The sequence below is a fragment of the Ursus americanus genome, chromosome 31 (assembly GCF_024610735.1).
Source record: "Ursus americanus isolate L20-20 chromosome 31, mUrsAme1.1.p, whole genome shotgun sequence".
In the NCBI taxonomy this organism is placed as follows: Eukaryota; Metazoa; Chordata; class Mammalia; order Carnivora; family Ursidae; genus Ursus; species Ursus americanus.
In genome coordinates, this window is record NC_142157.1 from 35,862,648 (window position 1) to 35,882,235 (window position 19,588).

The 19,588-nt window shown below is 51.7% G+C and overlaps 1 protein-coding gene across 1 annotated transcript in view; it reads right to left on the bottom strand.

Annotated features, from left to right (window-relative positions):
* WDR37 (WD repeat domain 37) overlaps window positions 1–19,588 on the bottom strand; it is a 109,842-nt gene that overhangs the window by 37,611 nt on the left and 52,643 nt on the right. The window lies entirely within an intron of this gene.

Sequence of the window (19,588 nt, forward strand, 5' to 3'; positions counted from 1 at the left end):
AACAGAAAGGGACAGAGATCACAGCACATGGGCCATGAGATGATAAGTACCAGAACTGGCTGTGGGAACAGGGGCTCATTATTCTCTTCTGCTTTTGTGCATGTTGTGTGTTTCTAAAGCAGTTTAGAAAGAAGAAGAAAAGGTAAAAGAAAACAGTCAATACTGCTGTCCACACAACAGAAAATTAAGTATTTCTCACCTTCCTTTCTTCCTTGCATGACAACAGCCCAGGAGAAGATGGTGGGTCTCAAGGAGTGAGGGTAGGCTCCAGGGCCCTCCATCAGAGAAGGAAGGGCCAGGAGAGTGCTGAGAGGGGCCCCCGAGGAGCAGGGGCAGGCTGACAAGTCAGGCATGGGGGGACGCACTGCATCTGCCCAGGAGCAGAGCTCGGGGAACAGGGCTTCTCCGTTTCCTCATCTACGAGGGTGCGGTCATTCCCTCCGCGTCCCCTAGAAAGCCCCATCCTGACTCCTGCTACGCCTCAGGGTGTCTCATCAGGTCAGCGCGTGGTGCACGTGTGCATGAGTGTGCACAGGTGACGTGAGCACTGCACGTGTGCCTCTATGTGCTGCGTACATGTGCCCCATGACTGCATGCATGTGGTATATGCACATGTATGCACTGGTGTGTGCATTGTGCGGCTGCACGCGTGTGTGTACGTGTGGTGAGTAGATATGTGTGCACACGTGTGCTCTGGTGTGTGCACTGTGCGGCTGCACGCGTGTGCACGTGTGGTGCAGTGTGAACTGTGTGGTATGTGTGGTGTATGTGCACGTGTGCTCTGGTGTGTGCACTGTGCGGCTGCACGCGTGTGTGCACGTGTGGTGAGTCGATGTGTGTGCACACGTGTGCTCTGGTGTGTGCATGTGCGGCTGCACACGTGTGCACGTGTGGTGCAGTGTGAGCTGTGTGGTGAGTATGTGTGGTGTATGTGCACGTGTGCTCTGGTGTGTGCACTGTGCGGCTGCACGCGTGTGTGCACATGTGGTGAGTCGATGTGTGTGCACACGTGTGCTCTGGTGTGTGCATGTGCGGCTGCACGTGTGTGCACATGTGGTGCAGTGTGAGCTGTGTGGTGAGTACGTGTGGTGTACGTGAACGTGCATTCATACGGTGTGCTCACGCAAGCCGGCAGGTGTCCTGTGTGATGGATGTGCACAAGTGTGCGTGCACGCGTGTGCACTGAACAGAGAGCCGGGCAGCCGTGCCATCACGTGTGGTTCCCAGCTCCCCCATTCCTGGCTGTGTGGCAGTCACTCTGTAGGTCTGGGCACTGCGCTCTCCAGGTCCACGCAGCCCTCCTTCGTCAGTTTCACACACCGTGAGCGGCACTGTGACTGGACTCCCTTCGACTGCCCACAGGTTCCTCTGCGACCTTCATTGACCTGACTCCACGTGCCATTCTGCCAAGGGCTGCCCCGTTCCCTCTTCCCCAAGCTCTCCCTCCCACACCACAGCCCCATGCCCAAGACGTCCCACCCAACACAGACGTGCACCACATGGCGCTGCCCAGGGCCCACACCAAATCCTGTGTGAGACTCTCATGCGAGGTGTCCATCTTCACACGCACGAGAGGCCTCCCGTGCACCTGCCAGGGCACCTGCCATGCCAGAATCACATCCTCACTCCACCACATGCCAACCCTGTCCTCTCTCAAGTTACTGACCTCCCTAAGCTTGTTTTGTGAATTCGGATGAGGCCCATCTCCTGGATGCAGGGTGTGCGAGCAGTGAGTGTTCACCCCGGACACATGTGCCACACAGAGAGGCCTGCCGCTTCACACGTGTGCACTGGGTGTCTTAGTGCAGGGCAGCATAAAATGCAACGACCTGAGCGCTGTGTCCACATCCTAATTCTGACTTTGGCCAGAGCGGTTACCTGTGAGGCTCCACTTCCTCATCTTTAAAATGAGGTTAATGGCGGGATCGATGAACTGCCGTGTGAGGAGCTGCGTTATAAACCGTAATGAGCTCCACAAGCAGTCGCTGGAGTAGGTGTTCCACTGAATGGATTTACTGTCACATTACGCAGCTGACACCCAGCACGAGCATGAGAGAGAGAATGTTTGAGGGGAGCCGTTTATATAGCGGTAACGCTGCCCCTCGCACGAGCTGTGGGGTCACAGGGCCTTCTTGGCCTTTACAAGCCCTGGTTCCTCCTCCATAAAGAGGGGGGAGGGTCCATAAAGTGTCACGGCGGCCAGAATTAAAACACTGAGTGTGAACCCGGATACCAATGTTCTGGGTCACCCGGGGCACAACGATGACCAGGGCAGGCAGGTTTCAGGAGGAAGCGACCGGTTCACCGCTCAGCTTGCAGGGCCGAGGAGAGTGGTATCGTCAGTGCTGGCGGTACAATGCAAGGCCCACCATGGCCGGACTCCCGGGGAAGCCGCTTCAACATCATGACCCGACTGCAGGTCTAAGCAGACAATGACGCCTCCACAGCGGGGCCGGATGCCTCCGAGAAGCGTCGTCGCCAAGGTTATCGTGCTTCTGCCTGAGATAGCAGGACAACGGGGGCTCAAATAGAAGAGTGATCTGTCACTCTTCCACGGACCAGCCCAGAGCAGGGATGACATGTCGGTCTCCTGTCTCGGGAAGGGGAAGGGCTGGAAAGTGTTCACATTCCCACAGCAGTGTCGCCGGCTCCCACAGCCTCAGAAAACTGAAAGGGGGTGTCTGCCCAGCTAAAACACGGCAGTTTGGAAGAAGGACAGGAGATGGGCATCAGGGACGACCAGCAGACTCCCAGAGCGGGGCCTCGCCCAGGGGCCGGGGGGCCGCCCGGCTCCTACTGCCGGGTGCAGAGACAGTCCTCCGATAGCCCCCATGCCGAGTCGCTCAGGCTGCAGCGAACACCCTGTCCTGCCTGGCCTTTCCGACACAGGACAGCACGTCCTGATGCACCTAGAACAAGTAAGCTCTCCAAGTCCATGTTCGTTAATACAACTCGTATATGTGAAAGCTGCACGACACGGTGACTCGACGTATGCGTAGTGAAATGATGGCTACGGTCAAGCTAAGTGACACCCCGTCTCCTCACACAGTTACCGCCCTGTGTGCGGTGTTCCGTACGGGACTACGGGCTGCTGTCCTCGCCACGCGTGGGCTCTCTGGGCTCGCGTGCCCTGCAGGGCTGCCGCTGCGCGCCCGCCTCCCCGCCCCTGGAACCGGCCTCTCCTCTCTGCCTCCGGGGTTCGCCTGTTTCGATTCCACAGTTACGTGAGGAAGTGAGTGCCTTTCCTTGTTTCACTCGGCATATGCAACAGGGAAAACTGCAAGCGTGGACGTCAGGGAGAAGGTCAGGGTGCCGCGCTCACCACCGTTCTCCGCACGGTGCTGGGAGTCCCAGCCAGAGAATTGGGCAAGAAAAGGAAATAAAAGACATCTGAATTAGCAAGGAAGGAGTAGACTTATCTCTGTTTGCAGATGACATCATTCTACATGTAGAAAATCCTAAAAAGGACTCCACACACACAAAAACAAACAGAACTAATAAATGAATTCGGCAGTTACAGGATACAAAACCAACACACAGACATCAGTCCCATTGCTTTACACCCACGACGATCACGTGAAACGCAAATTTAAAGCCCCGTTCATGACAGCATCACAAAGAACAAATGTATGTCCTACGTGCAGGCGGGCGCGAACGGAGCGCCCCACAGCTTCTGTGGCCCACCCGCCGGGCGTGCACAGGCGTGTAACCCCATCCAAGATGACACATCAAAGGGAACCCCAAGGGACCAAGCGCCTGAAGACACGAAGTTGAATACCTGACCCTAGTCCAGCCCAGCCCCGTCCTCACCGTAGCAACGGGGTGGGTGTCTTCTTTACCACAGGAAAGCTTTCCTCCACGGTCTCCGCGCCATGTATTGTTGGGATGCGCAAACACACCGAAGACAGCACTGCACCCCACACTGGCAAACACCGACCTTCTGTAATCACCTGGGGCGTGAAGCGCGAGCCACCTGGACTCTCGAGCCCAGTGACCGTCGGGGAAACCCTAAGGCAGCAGTGAAACCGAACACACTGGGGGGAAAGCCTCTCACAGACAGAGGCACGCGTGCGCGGGGGAAGCGCTCAGTAACGCAGAAACAAACACTGAGATGCGACGGATCGCGACGGGCCTCAGACGGAGCACCATCGTGCGCTTTCTCGGAACACCTCACGACACAAGGACACGTTCCCTTCACGCTGCTGAGGGCAAAGCAGGGGAACACGCGTACAACTGTACGTCCAGCTTTATCTGAAGACACGAACCGTTATCGAGGACTCTCGGAGTTGGGACCCATGAATGATGTTTCTATAATTAACACGTTTTACACTGGTGATGAGGAAAAATCATTAATTTCAAAATACCAACGCCAGTGTTATGAAGCCGAGGGACTGACACTGTAGTCACTCCTTAAGATGAAGCAATTTCTCAGAAAACGTTTTTCTCTCACCTTCAGGTAACCTCAAGCCCCTTTTACTTGAAAATACAATTAAAATGGAGGAAACCACCAAGACGTCCATGAAAATGACCTTGCCCCTCACCATGCTGCTACCCCTGTGTGTCCGAGGAGTCAGGAGCGTCAGGGGCTGCATGGAGCAGAGCGTGCTTCTGGGTCCTCAAAGTGCAGACAAACCAGAACCGCTCTGACCGGACACTCATTAGAGACGGAACTGCAAGACAAATCAGCCTGAGATGGGGTCGGGACCCAGGCAGTCAACAAATCCCAACGCCCAGCTCTAGATGGAAAGGGGAGGCTGATGAGGTTAGGGCTGGGGTTCCCTTCCCAGCGCTGGCCCCAAGCACAGAACCTGGCCCTCCTGGTGGGATGGCTGGCTGGCATGGCCGAAGGCTTCTGGTCACCCAAGCCCAACCACCAAGGGCTGGCCTCCACTCTTCTCCGTCTGCACGGTGTATGTTTGCTGGGGAGCTCTCAGGAGCTGACCTTGAGGCCTTGGGTCTGGGGGGCAAGGTGTGGCCCATGAAGATGTCTGAAGCTCCAGCCCAGCAGCTCTGCCTCCCACACCCAGAACCCAACCGAGTGCTATCCAGGCACAACCACCTCTTCCCATGGCCAAGGGCTCGGGCGCGGGTTAAGATCAGGGCAGAGGCCAGGAGAGCCCTGCCCGAGTGCAGCAGTGAGGAGGTGGCATTCAGTACCAGGTGACTCCACGCCCCTGGGGACTGAGGGCTAACAGGAGGCCAGGAGGAGGCAGAGCCCCTCCAGACGGGCTGCCGCCCCTGCACAAAGGTCTCAGTCCAGGAACGTGATGGGGCTTGAGCTCTTCAGAGCTCCCTGGACCTTCCCAGACCCAAGCCTAGGGTACGCGCTTGCTTCTCCAGAGCCACCGCACCCCAGGCCAGAATGTCAGGATGCAGGGCACCATACAACCGACTACCTGATCTTAGCGGATAATCTTCACTGAGGTGAGGTCTGTGTGTCCTCAGGCAAGGCGTCGCCTTCCCGGGCTTCCGTTCACTCGTCTGCAAACAGCACGAATGACTGCACGACTTCTTGCTCGTAATTCTAAAATTCCACAATCCTGCGGCTTAGCCCCGTCCCACCTGGCCTCAGTTTCCACTCACCTGTTACTAATGACACCTAACCCAGTGCTTCCTGCGTGAATGGTTTTCAGGACTTGGTTGTTAGTAGGAATGGAAATGAAGTTCATGCTTGAGTGACACTGATCTTAAACCCTGAATGGGTAACTGCTTCACTGTGTGGTCGGCCACACACGTTCGCTACCCTTCTAAACCCCCACAGCTTGAGGAGGTAGGTGCATCTGTCCTCGGCAACAAATAAGGAAACTGGTCCCCAGAGACCTTAACCTGCCTGCAATGTGCCCACCTCAAAGTCTGAGCTCCTCCTTCCACCCACACGTCCTCCAGCTGCCCTCCCGAGCTCACACCGTGGTTCCTCCGGCATGATACTCTTCCATTTATCCAGGGAGAACCCATGGTTCACCCACACAGGGATCTGAAAATTTTCTTGGACCCAAAGATACTGTAACCAGAGCTTCATAGTTCCTGGGAACCTAAGATCGGGGAGTCAAAGAAGGAGATGGTATTGGGGGCCTCTGGTCAACAACAAGGGATCAAGTGTGTGTGAGATATCATTACGGCCACGTGCTGATGGACCATGGCAGCCACCTGCCCCAAGCAAGCCGCTCTGCTTCGTACACCAAAGAGTCCACTGGAGGCCCAAGCAGGCACTGAAGAGTGGTGTGTCTAGAACACATTACACGCACACACGTAGACACAGAACTTACATGTAAAGAGCATAGGACTGTCACAAGACCTGTCAGCTTGAGACGCACAGTCAACAATGACCCCAGTCCCCAAAAGGGTTATTAGTGAAATTACATGTCCGTTAGCACCACCACACGTCACTCCTTGGATGGTCTTGGAAAAATCACACGTACCTGTGACTTTATCACGGGTACAAGAGAGTTTGTGGAACCCAACCAACAAGTGAATTTATTAGAATGTGGAGACAGTGTGTGAACCAGGGGTCATGAACTGAAAACCCGTGGGGACCCACCAGCCGGACTTCACACTCATGTTGCCGTCCTCTGCTGGTGACTAAGAGACAAAGCGTCAGCTCTTGAAACAACACACAGCACACCTTGCAAGGATGCACTTTCCCCAGGTCACTTGGCGGAGTCAGGACTGATACCCAGCCCTGATCCTGAGCAGCCGATCTCCTTGGAGACCACCTTTCCTTGGTCATCTATGGGCCTGGTGGGACCATTTCGCACCACAGAAGCCCGGAGGTCTCCACAGACCCTCCCTCTCCCCAGCTCAGTGAGGAGGAGGTGGGCAGGCGAGTTAATCCTGACCTATCCACACTCACTTCCAAAACTCAGGCTGGAGCTAAGGACACAGGAAACACCCTGACCAAACCGCCTCTGCCACACGATACCGGCGTAGGCTCCTCATGTGTGAACAAGTGTTCGCGCTTTCCTATCCGCCAAGGTGGGGGCGATCCAGGAGCCCCAGTGCCCGCCAGCGCAATCCCTGCACCATGCCCGCCAGCTCCCATCTAGAAATCACAGTGTGTGGAAGAAGGAACACTGTTCCAGAAATGTATGTTACCCAGCAAGATACTTCTGGGCTCACACGTTACCGTTCTTAATCCAGAAAGAGCCTCAGCATCGGTGGCAGGTTTCCCCAGCGCAAGCTGTACTGTATTTGTTAGGTCCTTGTGGGCTCGTCAAAGGGGAGGATGACAGCCGCCACAAGGCTTCCACGGGCAGTATGAACACACAGCAGCCACAGAATCGTGAGGTGTTTCCCTTCTAGAAAAACCGGAAGGAAACTCACTCTAGAACAAGACCTCACCCGTACACACAGCACTCGGACAGGCTGCATGCCCGGGAAGCAAACCCAAGACGTCCTGCACCCTACCCTCTCCTTTCCATCAGGACTTTGCAAATCGTTAGAGAATGTGGCTTCTGACCCACTCAAAGCACTTGGCTCCAGCACAAAGCCAGGCGCGAGGCTCATCTTGCTCACACCTCGTCTCCCGAGCGTGACGTTCTGCCATCAACGGCCCGGGGAAAGCACATCTCCTCCCCCACGTGTGTGTCTTCCATGACGCTCTCCTGCCCACCAGGCGACGGACGGCGTGCGAGACACTCCGCCCACCACGCCGCCAAGCACCTGCCCCGCGCACAACCCAAACCGCTCAGGGGAAGCGGACCCCAAGGCTCAAAATGCAGCTCCGGATGATGGGTCTCAGACACACCCGTGTCGAATGAAGACACTAACTCCCGACTTCAGAAATCACGAGGAGACACCACTTCCGTAGATGAAAATCCTGTTTTCCAGGCCGCAAACACAGAAAGCGTGCTCCGAATGTTCTGCTCTACCTCAAAGCCACCAAATGCTTTTTCTTACTTCCTTTTTTTTTTTTTTTGGTAACAAGCCAACCAACTGAAATAACAAATTGCTTTCCATCTGAGCAACTCCAATAGCATATCGCCTGAACTCCAGCAACTCCCATGGGTGGAGCGTCCAACTCTTCGCCTTGAAAGATGAGGTTGGGGGGTGGAAGGCCATCGCTCACCAGCCATCTCAGCGGACTGAACTGCACTGGAAGCAAGTGGCCCAAACAGACAAGGCCCTGTGGAGAGGTGACCTCAGGCACAGAAGCGGCCCTAAGGGAGGCTCCTGGTGCACGCTACTTGCCTTCAGGGTGGTCCCCTTCCCCTGCTGACGCACTGATGAGGGCTGTGGTCCACCGTCTGCCTGGGCCCGGGAAACAGACCCAGATCCCACGACTCAGGTGCAAACGATTTATGAAGGACCTGTGCTCAGGAGAAAAGGGCCAGGCACCAGGGAAGGGCAGGGTAGAAGCTGAAATGGGGAGGGTTTCAGGGGGAGACGCAGGTGCCCTGGCCACATGCCAACGGGATGTCAGAGCAGGAAGCAACTTCTGGGAAATGTCCTTCCAGGGAACAGAGTTCCCAGGAGGGCTCCTCCGTCAGACGTTCCCGAGGGCACACAGAGAACAGCCATGCCTCGCGGCCGCCCCAGTTTCCCTGATGGATGGAGGGCATGGTGGGCCCAGCGGCCACCGCTGTGCAGCCAGCTCCTGTGCAGAAACTCGGCCTCCCTGGGGACTCAAACCTGGAAGCTGGGCGGCCCAGCTGCGGGAGGCACCTGCTCCCCAAGGTCAGGAAGGCTCAAGTCCCAGTGTCCTCCGAGGCTAGAGCTGCTTAGGCAGTGAGCAGGCCGATCTCTCTCAAGTTGTAAATGTGTGTTCTGAGCCCAAACAAAGAACGTTCTGGACATCTGCTTGCCTGTATGGAGAACAGGGAGGTCTCCCCCAAGTTTACTTTGGCATAGGCTGACTTTCTATAAAACGGTTTTACTTCTAAACACCCTTGACTTGGACTACTTCAATCCACACATCACTCTGTTTTATGATGGATTATGACTGAAATGTTTACTTTCATGACTGGGCGCTGCAACTCCAAGCCCCTCTTTCCCTGGTGAACGCCAACACAGGAGCTCCTGGGAGTCTGCAGGTGTGCGTGGGACTGCTCTCACTTTGGCAAATCTTCCAACAAACAGCCCTCGGAGCCGTGAAGGACAAGGGGCATGGAGCCCAGCGCCACGGGCATCATCCCCCACGCCTGAGGTCTAGGGTGTGGGAACAGTGCACCGCCCTCCCCCACACGGCCCGCCCTCCTCCATGCAGCTGCTGTCCCACCTCTTCCCTTGGGTGTCTATTCTCAGAGTCCAGGCATCATCGCCGATCTGGCTCTCCTGAGGCCGGCTTCACCTCCACCGGGCATCCCAACTCCTAGATGGCGCCAGGAGCCTTTGTCCAGGCTCTGAGTCACTGGGGCTTCTCCCCGGCACCCCCTGGGGTGATCTGATTCCCCCCAGAATCACGGGGTCCTTTCAAGAGCCCAGGGCATCACAGAGCTGCACCTGGTTCTTGCTAACTCAATTTTTGCTCAAGTTCCAATTACCTGTTTTTCCCCCCGTGGTTATCTGCACCACTTCTCAAATAGAAAAATATTGATTGTGCACCTACGAAATGCTAAACAAACAAAAATCTCCAAAGGAGCGTACCAGGAGCTGGGAGAGATTAAACAAAAGCTAACCATCAGGTACCAAATAAATGTCCTCTCTTAGAGCGTCTTTTCCAGTCCTGTCCTGTGCCTACAGTGGCAGGCGGCTCCCCAAGCCCCTGACATCTATCCCTCGGCACCCGCTGCCCCAGCCCGCCAGGCTCAGATGTCCCTCCCCGCCTGTCCGTCTCTGTCCCTGTCTCTCCGTCTCTTGTCCTCTGTCTGTCTGTCTCACCTCTCACACACATTTCCTTTGAACACACTCTCGGGCCTCAAACATCAGGTGACGGCACCGCCTGTCTCTTCCTCTCGAGACCACGGCTGCCCTTCACTACCTTCCCTTTGGGACTCACCTGTGCTCCCGTCCTTATGAGGAAAGTCAGAAGACGGGAAAATGGGTCAAGAAAAGGACAGTCTCTCAGGATCTCTGCTGCAGGCACAGTGCTGTCCACTCCAATATACAAGCTGACAGACAACAGAAGGGGGTTTCTTCCCCAGAAGGCATCACATATGGGCAGCCAGTCTGGATGCAGACACGGCGCTCTGCCCCTCGCAGGACGAGAACACACATCCGCTCACAGAAATCAGCAAGGACACAGGTGCACCCCGTGGAAGGACACCCCTTTCCCTGCCTGGGACAGCCGCTCGTCACACATCACATCATAAAAATGATGTCAGGCTGACTGAAGAAAATCACCAGCTGCAAAGGCAAAAGGAACCCCATTGCTGTGACGAGTTCATTCTGTGCTTGTGAGTACCAGGGGGCAAGGTGGAGGACCGAGGCCCAGGTGAGCCTGAGGGGGCTCACTCCCGGCCGTTTTAGGACAGGCTTGCGGGCATACTTCAAAGCAAACGGCAGCACTGCCCTGACAGGCCAATTATGCTCCCTCTCAGTGCCTCCAGGCACATAAATCACACGCGGGCTCCGTTCTAGTGGCTCGGCGCTCCTCGGGGCCCCAGACTTAAGACGCGAGCAGCACGAGCTGGGGAAGGGATGGGGTGCAGTCTCGGGGACAAGGAACGGTCACTCAGGCAAACGCGCCCGGTGGGACCAGGGAGATTGTAAGGGGTTCATTCAACCTCAGACAGCAAAATGAGAGAACACACTCATCTGACCATAAACCAGACAGACGGAAGTGCTAAGGACCCAGCGACATTGTTTCTTTGTAGGATTTTTCAACTACACACGAGGAGCTGTTTGCTTCTCTTACCTGGGCTTTCTCCCCCAGCAGGCAGGCTGACTGGACCCAAACGCCACCAGGACCGGGTGAGGCCGGGGACTGACACAGGCCTCAGGAAGAATCAGAAAACCATGAAATTTTCAATGAGCAGTCGCTGCTCTGTCCCACCCGCACGGCTGAGCACACGGTGCACAGTCACCGCCAGCACTCCACGTGCCCTCCCGCGATCCCAACGCACCACCCAGTGCTCAGGCACTTCCTACGGGGATTGGGGGGGGTCCTTCACTCAGACTACGGTTTTCAGGTAAATTCCTTGTTACCACAGGCACTGCACTCCCTTGAAACCTGGTATTTCGGGATTTCACCATTTGGAGAGCTCCTTTACCTCCCCCACCCATACCGTAAATCTCCTTAGAACAAAGACCGTATCTTGTGACTCTAATGGCCGCACTAAACTGGCAGGAAATCCAGAAAGCTCACTTTACAGATATGGAAATGGAGACCCACACAATGACTTGCTCGTGTGAAACGACGTTCGTTCGTCTGACTTGTAGAGAAAAAGAGGGCTAATACAGGCTAGTAAAACCATTTCCAGAGAATCGTGAAAAATGCAAGACTGTAAAACAGAAGCTTAGGAGGAAGACCGCAGGCTGTAGACAACAGGACAGCTTAGAACCACGCTGATGTTCTAACATTGTGTGATTAACCGTGGTCCCACTGTGGTCATGGAAAGGAGATTCTTTAAGGAGAGACCTAAAATGGACAGCGGCTCAGACGGGCAGAACCATGGCCCCAAAACGTCCGCAGCTTAATCCCTAGATTCTGGGAATGTGTGGCAGCCATCCAGGGCCAGTGGTTTAGGCAGGTCAGCGGCTGTGGGAGACGGCCCCTCTCCCTCACCTCTCCTCCCCCCGCAGACACTGTAGGAGTCACTCCATCCAGCAACAGACGGCTCTCCCGGCCAGGCGCTCACCTACAGGAGGGGCTGGTGCTCCGATTAGGCGGGGACACTGCCGAGGAGGCAGTCTCCACCAGTGGTGCCTGCGAACACTGGGACCTGCCATGGTGACCCACCCGCGGCCAGGAACGGGGGACATTCTGTGGAAAGCCAACGCCCTCACATTTCAAGTCAAGTCAACTTATGAGATGCTAATGACCATTTAGAAACTGAACGATGCTAGTTGCTGTTTTCACACATTAAAAAAAATATTTTTGATATAGAGCCATTTACTGAGGAGATGAACTAGCCCCTAACATAGTAAGCAAAAGCTGGGGGCGATGGGGAGCCTCGGCGGGACATTGCAGGGTCCGCGGGGCCAACCGCAAGGGGCGCAGACCATGTGAGGGACACAGGGTGGGGCACAGCGGGCACAAAGCACTAGTCATGCCAGGCTTCACATTCCCACCGCTCCCCACCCTCCGACCTCCCAGCAAGCGTTTCCTGGCGGCCACCACGAGGCAGGCCTAACGCTGCGGCTCCTGGTGGATCTCAGAGTCTGTCACACTGAACAGTCACACTGACGTATTACCAATATCGCAATAGAGGTTTGCAGGGAATGCCAATGTTGCAGACTCCAGAGACATGGAAGGATAACAAGGGAATGACAGGGACACCTTTATGCCGATAAATCCAACAGCTCTGATGAAGTGCACAGTCTTGAAAAAGAAACAACGGGGGCGCCTGGGGGGCTCGCTGGGTTAAGCGTCTGCCTTCAGCTCAGGTCATGATCCCAGGGTCCTGGGATCAAGTCCCGCATCGGGCTCCCTGCTCAGCAGGGAGCCTCAATCTCCCCCTGCTCTGTCTGCTGCTCCCCATGCTTGTGCTCTCGCTCTCAAATAAACCAAAGAAAGGAAGGAAGGAAGAAAACAAACTATGAAAGCTTACTCAGGCAGAAACTGATAACAAGAGAAACCTTATACCTATATAACTTAATTTATAGTGAAAAGCCTTCCCACACACACACACCCAAAAAGCCACAAAATACTCCAGGCCATGACTTCCCTAGTAAATTCATTTAAGAGAGAAATAATAGCAACTCTAGAAAAAATCTTCAGAAAATTGAAAAAGAAGGCTTCCAAACTCCTTTTATGAGGCCTGCATTACATTAGTGCCAAAACCAGGCAATGGTACAGGAATACAAAGTACAGACCAATATCTCTTATAAACATAGACACCAAAATCCTCAACAAAGTAATAGCAAATCAAGCCCAGCTATATAAATAGTGCGTTATGACAAAATAGTAGGTTTATTCCAAAAATGCAAGGTTGGTTTAACATTCGTATGAATCCACCAATATAAAGCATCATATCAGCAAACTACAAAACAAAAATCATAAATTATCTCAATAAATACCCAAAAATAGCACTTAGAGAAGAACTCCACATCCATTCCTGATAAAAACCCTTCAACGATCGGTGAGGAGTCCTCCAATGCAGCGAGCGCGTGTGCAAGCACTGCTAACGCGGTAGCTCACGGCAAAGCACGGGGTCTTCTCATCAGAAACAAGACGGGGTGCGGGGCGCGCCAGCTCTTTCAGCACCGCGCAGGGCTCCAGCCAATGCAGCAAGGCCAGGTAAGGAAGCGACAGGATCCCCTCTGCAGACAATCCAACGGAATCTATTTAAAAACCTGTTAGAACAAACGGGAATTCGGAAAAGCCTTCGGGCTACAGGATGAATGTACAAATCCCTCCGTTTTTATTGGTCGGAGAAAAGCTGTCTTTCTCCCGCACTCCCACAGGGTAGTTTCTCCGGATACGAAATTCGAGACTGAGGCTCTGCCTTTTTCAGACCTCCACCCCGCTCTCCTGCGGCGTGCACCATTTCTGATCGCTGCTCCTCTGTAGGTGAGGTGTGCTCTCTTTGGCTCCTTTCAACATTTGCTCTTTGTCTTTAGTGTCCTCCAGTACTTTCTGTCTGCTTGCTTTTTTTTTTAATTCACTTAGCCCACATATAGTACATCAATAGTTTTGGATGCAGTATTCAATAATTCATCAGATGCGTATATCACCCAGTGTGTCTGCTTGCTTTTTAAAGATTTTATTTTTAAGTAATGTCTACACCCAGCGTGGGGCTGGAACTCTCACCCCTGAGATCCACCGCCAGAGCCAGCCAGGCGCCATGTCCTACAGTTTTCACTTGATGTGCCCAAGTGTTGGGCTTTTGGGCACTTATTCACCTGGTATTCCCTGAGCTTCCTTGATTTGTGGCTTGGTTTGTATCATTAATTTTGGAAAATTCTCAATTATTATTTCAAATCTTTGTCCTGCTCCCTCTCCTCTTCGCCCACTGTTCCCCATGCACATGTGCGTGTCACACCTTTTTGTGATTGCCCCACATTGCCGGGGCATTATGTTCTGCTTTTTTCACTCTTCTCTTTGCTTTTCTGTTTGGCAAGTTTCTACTGACTCACCGTAAGGCTGTCTTGAGGGTTTCGTTCCTCAGCCAGGTCAGATCTCTCGAAGGCATCCATTCCTGTTAGTGTATCTCACTTCCAGGGTTTCTCTAGATGCTCTGCTCACGTTCCCCGTCTGTCCTTCCACGGCGTCCACCTTTTCCACAGAGCCTTTGGCATATTACCCACAGCTGCCTCCTGCCACGTCCCAGTCTGCTGCGATTTCACATGGGCCATCAGTCTTTAGGGAGCCGTGCCCTGGGCCGTGACCTCGAGCACTTCTCGGTGCCCCTCCCCTTGCATGGGGCAGGGCGCGGCCCTGGTGAGGCCTTTCACTTGGTGAGGAGGTGTCTGTGATGCAAGCCTGGGGTTTCCTGTGATCTTCATCATGAGAACCCAGGAGAGCCCACTGCCTGGGCTTCAGGGGCTTCAGCCCTCCAGCCTGTCCATCCTCGGGCCCTTGATTGGCTCCTGCTCCGGGCGCTTCTGCTTCTCGCGCTGGGACTGCCCACCTCTGCCTGTGTCTCTGGCCCTCAACTCTCTAGTGCATCTAAGAAGAGTCACTGACCTCAGTCCATCCACCTTTTTTCTCGTTACGAAGGAAGAAGAGAGATCTTCCGAGCTCTTTACGTGTCAGAGCAGAAACCAGAAGTCTCCAGTAGAACCCTTTGGAAACTGCACAGCAGTCTCTTAAAAAGAAAAACATTCCCTCCACATGGCCGAGGGATTTCACTCCTAGATGTCTGCCGAATGGAAACGACAGTGCACGTGAATACAGGACTGACACGCAAATGTCCACACCAGCTTTATTTGTGACAGCCCAAAACTGAAAACAAGCAAGTCTCCATCAACAGGGATGTGGCTAAACAAATGTGATGCATCTGGACGCTGAAACAGTCAGCAATAAGGAATGAATGAGACGTGCAAGAACACGACTTAACCTCAAACAGCTTTTGTGGAAGAAGACAAAAATCCGTACCTACTACAGAAGTGAATTTCTATAAAATGTTAGAAAATGCAAATTAACCTTGAGCGACAGAAAGCGGACCGGTGGTCCTCAGGGCTGGGGTCCACGGGGGCGGCAGGGAGGAAATGCAGACAGGCATGAGCGAATGGGTGACAGCTGCATTATCTGGATTGTGGTGAAGACTTCATGGGTGAGTATGTCAAAAGTCATCACACTTCACACTATATACGTTTGGTGTAGATTACGTCAATTATACCACAATAAAGTTTTTTTAAAAAAGAGAAGATGGGGCGCCTGGGTGGCACAGTCGTTAAGCGTCTGCCTTCGGCTCAGGGCGTGATCCTAGCGTTCTGGGATCGAGCCCCACATCAGGCTCTTCCACTGGGAGCCTGCTTCTTCCTCTCCCACTCCCCCTGCTTGTGTTCCCTCTCTCGCTGGCTGTCTCTATCTTGTCGAATAAATAAATAAAATCTTTTAAAATAAATAAATAAATAAAGATAAATTAGCTTCATGTAACACTTAGGGATTGATTAAATAATATATACAATTACTTTTGTCACTGCAAAAGAAAAATTATAAAGTTTGCAGCAGGACATTTTATTATTTTTTAAAATTTTTTATTTATTTATTTATTTATTTAGGGGGTGGGGAGCCTAAGCTGAGCGTGGAGACTGACACGGTGCTCGATCTCACAACCCCAACATCATGACCTGAGCTGAAACCAAGAGTAGGATGCTCAACTGACTAAGCCACCCAGGTGCCCCGATTTTATTATTTACTAAAAATTAATTCAGAGCTAGAAGACATCTGTAATGCACAGGCACTGTAAAAAATGATTATATTTTTAAGCAAATATACCAAAACTTAGCCACCTAGCCAAATAAATGCTGCTTTCCCCAAAACAAAGACTGTGAGAATAACCGTTCTTATTCTGGTATGTGGCCATTATGCAACATGATTTTTGGACCGTCTCCTGGATCTGAAATTACTCCAGTCCCAGTTTATGAGCAACATAAGAAAGCTACTTTTATTGTTTTATGATCACACCTGGTAAATGAAATCCTTATTACATTTCCCACTTTAAAGCTAGGATTTCCAGAATGTATTTGAAAACAACACAATTCTGACACAGTGTAACACGGTCTTTTTACAATTTCCTTAGCGAGTATTTTTTTCAAGAACATTATCTTGGAACAAAATTGGCTTTGTCTTTCCTCCCATGGAACATACCCACTGAAAAATCAGTCATTGCAGAATAATAAAACTACATGTTTGTAAGTGGAAGAAGAGCTAATATCTGCAGGGAGTATGAAGCCTGACCTTGATACAGGCAAAGGTCTTAAGTCCTCTCTGTTGTCATCATGCCATCGTCCACCTTGGCACCAGAACGCCTTCTCCATAGTGTATTTGTACTATTACTTTAACTGTATAACAGGAGGCACATTAACGAAACAGCTGTAAAGATACCTAAGTTATGAAGTGTGAACGCTGGCACTGACTTTGGCATCCACCATCCCAATCAGGAGCTGGACACCACGCAGTCTGGGCTCTTCCCAGCCCCGCCCTCACCTCCCGCCACGCACGCCACGCCTGGCCCACAGAACGCCGTGCAGAATCTGGAGTTTTCACTCCCATGTTCCAGAATACATGACCCTAACTGCGTATGGAGATGCTTGCTCTTACTTTGTAAAAATGGTGTTTCACTCAACACCATGTTCCCAAGACCAGCAATCACACACATCCCTGTGTGGCCCGTTCATTTTCCCTGGTGTATTTCACGGCACAGACGTGCCACCAGTTGGGCTGCAGCCCCTGTTGATGGTGCTCAGTGGTTTCTCGCGTGCCCCAGGGCACACGTCCTGAAGCCCCGCGGCTCTCAACCTGGATGGCAGAACCACACACAGGGCCTTGCTCTACGTGCAGACTCATGCGTCCCACCCCCACCTTCAGTCAGTGGCTCTGCACTGCAACACACATGCATGGTCTCCACACATCACACTTAAAAAACCATGTTCTAGGGACACCTGGGTGGCTCAGTCAGTGACGCGTCTGCCTTTGGCTCAGGTCATGATCTCACGGTCCTGGGATCAAGCCCTGTGTCCAACTTCCTGCTCCACAGGGAGCCTGCCTCTGCTGCTCCCCCTGCTTGTGCTTTCTCTGTCAAATATATAAATAAAATTTCCTGTGGAAATTTTGTTTTTACTATCCTGGACATTAGTGCTTTGTGGATTAAAGACGCTGCAACTGTCATCTGTGGTTTATCATTTCACCTCCTCTAAGCCGTCCCATAGGGCTACAAATCTTTACCTTTAACGTGGTTGAATGTATCAATCTTTTCTAGTATGGTTAATGCATTTTTGGAGAGTTGTTTTAATACATACAAAATCACAGAAATATTCTCTTAATTTTTAAAAAAGTTGGTGTTTTTCCTTTCACATATGAGGCCTGAACTGTCTTTGGTGTGAGGTAGGGATCAGATTCATTTCTTGTTCTGTATGGGTAACCAGTAACACTAGAACCATTAATTACACAGGCCACTTTCTTGCCACTGACCTGTGGCTCTATGAGTGGAACTACTTCACGTTTTCATAGACGCTTGAATCAATCTGATCTCCTTCTAACCTCACGGGTCAACTCCTCCATCCCAGTACCAATCCCACATTCTACCTGCTACAGCCCTGCCAGGCTTAAAGGAAACCCTGCTTTCTTCTCCCTTCCCTCCTCCTGTTTTCAGGATCTCATCAACCTCCACCTTTGCCTCAAATAAATTTAGGAATCAGATGTCCAATTCCACAAAAAAACAACTCTGGGTGATCTGCATTGGAATAGCATCAAATCTACTCGTCAATATGGAGAAAACTGACATTTTTACAATACTGCCTTTCCTATTAATGCACGACGGTCTTTCATTTTGTCTTTTTTAATGTCTTTGTTCAAGTTTTTAAGTATTTCCATGGATGATTTCAAGTCCCTTCATTTTTGTCAGATTTTCCCCCACTAGGTGCCTTTTATTTTTCGTTGTGCGCATAGAGTGGGAACTTTTCAAATACTGGGTGATCTACTTTGATGGTCCTAAAATTTTAAACCTACAAAACACACTAAAAAATTACTTTTGCTCCAGTTCTTACTTACCACACTTCCCAACCCCCTTCCAGTAACCACTTTTAATCATTTCATCTATCTTTTCAAAGTCTTTTATTCCTTTGTGGTTACCCTTGAAATTCTACTATATGTATTTAATAAAGACACAAGGTTAAATTGTAATTCCCCAGCCAAACAAAAATAGAAATTTAAACCACTACCTCCAGACATTGCTGTACATAGGCGTGTCAGCATTTTGCCCATTTCAAAAGCACTCCTGTGACTTTTTCTTCCTACAACATCTCAAGAAGGTGCATCAGAGAAGGAGTACTGGTGAAAACCATCCTTGTTTATAAGACTCATTCTTGAGAGACAGCTTCGCTGAGCTCACCAATCTGGCTTCTTCCTCTCAGCACTGTGGAGCTCAAAGTGATTGGAGAGACATAGACTTTTGGTTCTCGTTCCAAAACTTTCAAGGGAGGGTTTGGTGGAGCACAGAAAGACCACTCGGAGTGAGGGGACTCAGGCCAAGTGTTAGAGAGGTGTTCTCTTTGTTTCCTGACACCTCCGTCCACCGTCCATCCTGACTAAGCCTCCCCTCGTCGGAGGAAGCCTCCTGAGCCCACAGAGCCCACAGGCATCACCTGTGCCTCACAGAGCTCTCAGAGCTTGAGATCTGCCTAATCTGGTTTCATGTCGACCCAAAGCTGCTTTTAAAATGTCTTCAAAAGATTAGTTTTAAATTACTCAACACTTTCATAGGATTTCGTTCTCAGCTTCTTGCACCATCATATGGACTATATATCACACATTGCATGTAACAATTGAGGTGTTCCCAATTTCCGAAGTAATCTATTAATTTAAGGGAAAGCAGAAAACGTATGCATACTAAGCAAGATACGTTTCAGTGGCATTCTGATGAAATTATAGCAGTAAAATTTTCCCTTTGTGATTCCTTTTTTTAAAATATTTATTTAAGTAATCTCTACATCCAACGTGGGCTTGAACTCATGACCCCGAGATCAAAAGTCGCATGCTCTTCCAACTGAGCCAGCCAGAAGCTCCGCCTTCACGATTCTTTAGACTAATAGATGAACTTTTAAACATAACTGAAGATGTAATTGTGAAATCTGGACAATAATCACGTTTCTAAAGACTAAGGTAAGAAAGATAAGTAATCAGTGAATTTCTCCCCTCTGGGGACTGAGTAAAGGCAGTGAGCCCGACCAGTCTGAAGAGGGCGCTCTGGCAGGTCGTGGATGAACATCTCCTGAGGTTCCCGCACCCGCCACAACGCTCCGCTCTCGGGCTACCAAGGATGGTGAACAAGCAGCCACCGCCAGTCCAGATGCATATTCTCCCACAGGGGATGAACGGGGCCTA